We start from the raw sequence: 6358 nt of genomic DNA, 5'->3' as shown, positions 1-6358 counted from the left end.
CTGCTCAGCGCAGGAGTGACTGCGGCTGTGGCTTACCGTACTCACTCTGTAAGGGGGACGCCAAAAGTTTTAAGTACCGTAATAACCAGAGGAGAGGAGCATCCACCTGAGATCTACTTTGGGCTATAAAAACCAAAACAAGGGCCAGCTTATTTAGAGATGTTCGCAGCTGAATTACCATCATTATAGCATCATTTCTAGCTGTAGCAAGACTTTCTCAAATATGGCTATAAATAAAGTATTCCTTGTCTTAGCTTTTAAATACTGTAGCACCATCTTATAAAATATAAAAGAGCGACACTCTTTTTTTTAAAAAAAAACCTTTATCTTAATAAACTGTGCACAGAGTATTGTGTGAGAAACTTTTTCTTTGGTTTGTATTTTTTCTTTTTTCTTTTTAGAACTGGTAGCAGCAAAGCTCTGATCTCTTTATTTTTGTTGTATTTTTATTGATTTTCTTTTTGTACTGATGGATCCTTCTGTGGGGAGAAGACTTCACTCAAGAGAAGAGCATTTGTCATTGAAACGGAGCAAACCTGGAAGATCCCGCCCTATTCCAGCTGAGATAAAGAGGTGCTCTCATGGCTGCTGTGCTGGTGCAAAGGTGAAGGCTTGGAGGTGGATGCCGACAGGCATCATGGGAAATGTGAACTGTGAAATGTGAAACATGGTTGAATCCAAACATCTCAGACTCTAATGTGGCTCTACCTGGTTTCACCCTCATACGCTCACACTGATGCTGAAGCCAGTGGCAAGAAGAAACGTGGGGGTCTGACTTTGGAAGCAGAGATGGTGTAATCCTGCACGTCACTGTCAGGGAGAAGATGTGCTGTCCTCATATTCCATCCAATCCAATTCAATTTTATTTATAAAGCGCTTCAAAATCACCCACAGGGTCCAAAGTGCTGTACAATATAACAATAATATACATAAAACAGCTCAATAAAATGCACTGAAATACTTGAACATTACATTAAAAAAAAGGTACACAGCTCACAGTGTCAATGTTTAATTAGTGTTAGCGTTAAAAGCCAAAGAAAAAAGCTGAGTTTTTAAAAGTGATTTAAAGTGCGCGAGTGATGAGGCCTCTAATATGCAGTGGCAGATCATTCCAGAGATTTGGTGCTGCCACTGCAAAGGCCCGGTCCCCTCTCAGCTTAAACCTAGTTTTAGGCACGGTCAGAAGCAGCTGGTCTGCCGACCTGAGTGACCGGGTGGGAATGTAAGTGTGTAGAAGCTCAGAGAGATAGGGTGGGGCAAGACCATTTAGAGATTTAAAAGTAAATAAAAAGAATTTTAAAATGATACTAAAACGAACGGGCAGCCAGTGAAGTGAAGCTAAAACAGGTGAAATGTGCTCATGTTTGCAGGCACCAGTTAAAAGCCGCCAGCAGCATTCTGCACCAGTTGAAGGCGAGCAATAGCGGACCCTCTAAGGCCCGTATAAAGTGCATTACAGTAATCCAGCCGAGTGGTGACAAAGGCATGGATTACTGTTTCATAGTCTCGCCTTTGGAGAACTGGCTTTATTTTAGCCTCAGGTGAAAAAAGCTCGACTTGACTACAGCCTTAATGTGGCTATCAAGCTTCATGCCAGGATCAGTGACTCCTAAGTTTGTGACTATTGGTTTGAGAAACTGTGCCAGAGGACCCAGATCTACCAGAGGGGTCTCTGAGTTGCTGCCAAAAACCATCACCTCTGTTTATTCAAGTATTGGCAGTTGGTGCGCGACCATATTATGTACCAGGAGAATTCAGTCCTAACATAACAATCCTACATCCCACCCGAGGCAACAGCCGAAGCTCCATGTGAAGTTTTCCATGAAACTGTTGCTAGGATACAGACTAAGCATCCAGAGGCACCCCTCACATCTTCAGGAGCCGTCAGTCGTGTTTCTCTCTCCTCCCACCTGACTGGATTCACACACCAGTCAGTCTTACCAGAGGAAATAAAACCCTTGATCTGCTGTACACCAGAAGCTTACAGAGCTCCTGTCTTACCACCAAATGGCAGATCAGACCACAGCCTGGTTTTTCTGCAGACTCTGTGTGCAGAGACAACCTGCAACTAAACTCACAGTCAGGAAATGACAGAAAGGCCACAGCAAAATGTGTTTCTGGGGCATTAATGAGCAGCACGGGGGCTCCACAGGGACTGTCCTGGCTCCTTTTCACACTGTATACAGCAGACTGCAAATACAACTCTGAGTCCTGACACGTACAGGAATACTCAGATGATGCTGTCATTGTAGGGTGTATCAGGAATGGATGGGAATCTGAACATAGGGATCTTGTTGAAGCCTTCAGTGACTGGAGTCATAAAGGAAATGATAGCAGACTTCCAAAGATTAAGGTTCCCTCTACAGCCTGTGAAGGTTTGTGTGGTGGACATAGAGGTGGTAACAAAATATAAATATGTAAGTTTACACCTGGATAACAAACTGGACTGGTTCCTGAATACAGACTAACTATACAAAAAGGGGCGGGGCATCTCCTCTTGTTATGAAAATTAAGCTCTCTGCACATCTGCAGTAAAATGCTGAAGATGTTCTATCAGTCTGTGAGGGCAGGTGTGCTGCTCACTGCTGCAGTCTGCTTGGGGGGTATACCACCAGAAACAAGGATGCAAAGGGACTGGAGACACTAGTGAGGAAAGCTGGCTCTGTCACTGGAGCCAGACTGGACACACTGGGAGAGGAGGTGGAAAAATGCACACTGAAGACATTAGAAGCTGAACAACTCTGATCAGCCACTTTATAACATCTGTTTGGAGCACAGAACATCAGGACTGGAAAAGTCCTCTCTCTGCGGTGAAACAGAGAATCACTGTACCCACAGCCATCAGCAGATCAGCTGTCAGACACAGGAATTTCCCTCTGAGATCATAAAATTAGTCTTATTTTTATTCTTATTTTGCTCCTTTGGAACTCTTTCCACCACCATTTTTGTTTTTGCTTAATTTTTTGCTATCCCTTAGTCAAAATATTTGGGTTATTATTCTATCCTAATGACTTAATAAACTGAAATTTGAGTTATGGATGGCTTTTTGTGTGTGTGTGTGTCAGAAACAAGCTTCCATACATTATTGTATTTACTTTGCAGTTTTATTCAAAGTTCTTTGATTTTATTTACTTCACTTTTTTTTTGTTAATACTGTATTGAACGATTATATTTTGTCATGTATATTTATTATATTGAGCTTTTTTTTACTTAAATAATTCTGTTCTATGTTGTATTTAATGTTTTGGCTACTGTAACACAGGAATTTTCCACCTTATGGGACAAAGAAGGCATATCTTCTTTATTTCCTCGCCTGTTTGTACCATTTTATGCACCTCTGTACAATACATGATCATTGGAATTTAAAATTGGAAAAACATTTGAGCTTAAACTATCTTTTGATGATGCAACTGTTGACATTCAATTTTGGAGAACCTGGGGGATATTCCCACGGTCACAGGAAGTTGGTTCATGCCTGGTTGAACTCTCACCACCAATCACACACAGCACAGCATACAATTTCAGCAGGTGGAAACACAGATGATGAGCACCAGGTGCGACGGCCATTGAAAGACAACCTCCAGCTGTGCCCCGCAAAGGAGGAAACCCAGCCTACAGGAAAAGATAAAGAACAGAGCTGCACCCACACCACATATCGGATTTTGAACCACAAAGCATTTTCATGTTGAGAATTTTTACAGAAAATGGACATAAAACCCCAAGCATGGACGCAGATCTTTATTCAGTTAGCTGCTGTTTAAGTCATCAGAACAAGTACTTCTAACAGTGCTTTGCACATTGTTTGCTCCTCACTGTCTTTGAAAAGCCAGAGCTAACAAAATCAAATCCATTTCTAATCAAATCGATTTTTATCTATAAGTTTACCACTTCCAGCACATGAAATGCCGCTCTTTCCGATATGCACAAGGTGCATAATGTAACACTGGCTGTAAAACAGATGTAATGCAGAGACTAAACTCTAGAGAGCAGATGTTTCTTGAATGTAGAAACTTCTGTTGTTTCTAAGTTTAAAAGAAAATTACCACATTTTCTTGTTTTTTTTTTTGACTGGACAGTCACTGAGTATAGTGTATATATATATATATATATATATATATATATATATATATATATATATATATATATATATATAGTGATTTTCTTTGGTTTGTGTGTTTTTTTTTATTGCATTTATTTTATTGATGTCTTTTTTTTAATTGTAAGCTTCTTATTATGGAACTGTTTCCACCACTGAAAAAAGTTTTTTTTTTTGCCATCAACAAGCCAAAATATTTGGGTTATTATTTCCAACATAATGAATTTCAAAGTATTCTCTCAGAAATTTGAGTTAAGTTGAAATTTTGAGAAAATAACCCAAATATTTGAGTTATGGATGGTTTTTTTTGTGTGTGGCAGAAACAAGCCTCCATACATTATTGTATTCACCTGGCATTTTCATATTTCACATTTATGCATTCATGTGACAGATACTGAAAACAATCAGAAATCAGGGTGTAATCTTTTTATAATTTTATTGAATGTTGTCAATTTGTACAAAAATTAATTTGAATTGAATTAGTTTGAATGAAGTATACTATTCAATCTTATTTACAGTACCAGTCAAAAGTTTGGACATACTCAGTGAGAGTGTCCAAACTTGACTGGTACTGTATATAGCGCCAAATCACAACAAAGTCTCCTTAAGGCGCTTCATATTGTGGGTAAAGACCCTACAATAATACAGAGAAAACCCAACAGTCTAAACGACCCCCTATGAGCAGCACTTGGTGACAGTGGGAAGGAAAAACTCCCTTTAACAGGAAGAAACCTCCAGCAGAACCAGGCTCAGGGAGGGGGGGTCATCTGCTGAGGGGGGGCTGAGGGGAGAGAGACAGGACAAAAGGGATGCTACCGATGGTTTGCTCACATAATGAAGACCCGGTTATTTCTGCAGCACATGCCTAAAGCTTGCCGCACACATGAGAAGAACCTGACGATGGCACTTGGGCTCTCAGATGTTAGATTCATTGCACTGGCTCTGAAAATGTCAACAATTTTCTCGTCAATTACTGGGTGGTCTAGAGACATGAATTCCAGTATATTTCCTGGTTTCTTCCACATTTGGATGAGGGACTTGTACACCCTCTTACTGAGGTGTTTAACATTTTCCTGGGGAATTTTCAGATTGCTAATTTTAGCCCAGACTTTGCTGGAGAGCCGCTTGGTGATGGCTTCAGCCTTTTCCACAGAGCACGTTGAGCCTGCATTTTTGATGACCTTCATTATCAGCTCCTCGACACAGACTTCCACAGAACATCTGTATTCTTTCTCGTTTTCAGATGCATCCATGGCACATTTCTGCATTGCTGCCAGCAGGTGATTTTCAATTATGGAGCCAATCACCTTGTCGAGTTCTTGATCCGCTAGACTGATGAGTGTCAGCAGCTCTTTTGGGCTGCAACAGGTTTTGTCACACATGTCCCTGAAAATGACCTTGTCGAGATTTTGAAGTTTTTGGGGGGTTATATTCAAATCTCTCTTCTTTATGTAAGTCCATACTGTGTCCAGCAGGCGCTGGTGGAGAGTATCAGAGGGGCAGCACTTTGACTTTTGGGCTGCTCGTGAAAGCACAGCCTGAATAAGCATGCTCACACAGGCTTTATCCTCTGGGTTGTTGAAAGACGGCATGCTATTTTCACAGGATGCCTGCGACTCAGAGTGTGGGGTCATAGCTCCACACCCTTCTTTTGAGGCTGTTTCTGGGGTGTTGGGATCTACATTAGTCTTTGGGGTGCTCTCTGTAGTGTCGCAGGGCTTCTTCTTAGCTCTCCTTGAAGGTGAGAGCTTTGCAAAGGGGTTTTGCGTAGGCGACGCCAATAGGTGGTCTTTGAAAGTGGAAATGATCACCTCATCATGTGTTTTGTATAAAGTCATTAGACCTATCACAGCAACACTTGGAATATCCAGTCGCTTACTGACGTCCTTTAAAATGACCTTGTCGAGATTTTTCAGCCTTTTTTCTGGGATATTCAGATCTTTTCCCTCGACTTCAGCCCAGATTCCCTCCAACAGACGGTGTTGGAGGGAATCAGATGGGAAAAAGTCTGCCTTTTTTGAGGCCAGTACAATAACACGCTCAATGATTTCCTTCACCAGCATTTTCTCCTGAGAAAGGTAAGGAGATGCCACACTGGCCTGGTCTGGAGTGGCAGGCTCAGCCACGACGGCCTCACACTCCACGGAGTGTCCCGGTTCCTCAGAGTCCATGGAGGGTTCAGTCAGTGATGGTGGGTTCCCAGGGCTCCCCTCTGTTTCTTGTGTGTTAGAGGGTGTGGACCCCAGATCCTTTTTGGCTTCT

This window comes from Archocentrus centrarchus, chromosome 11 (genome assembly GCF_007364275.1).
Source record: "Archocentrus centrarchus isolate MPI-CPG fArcCen1 chromosome 11, fArcCen1, whole genome shotgun sequence".
NCBI lineage: Eukaryota > Metazoa > Chordata > Actinopteri > Cichliformes > Cichlidae > Archocentrus > Archocentrus centrarchus.
This window is presented reverse-complemented; position numbering follows the sequence as displayed.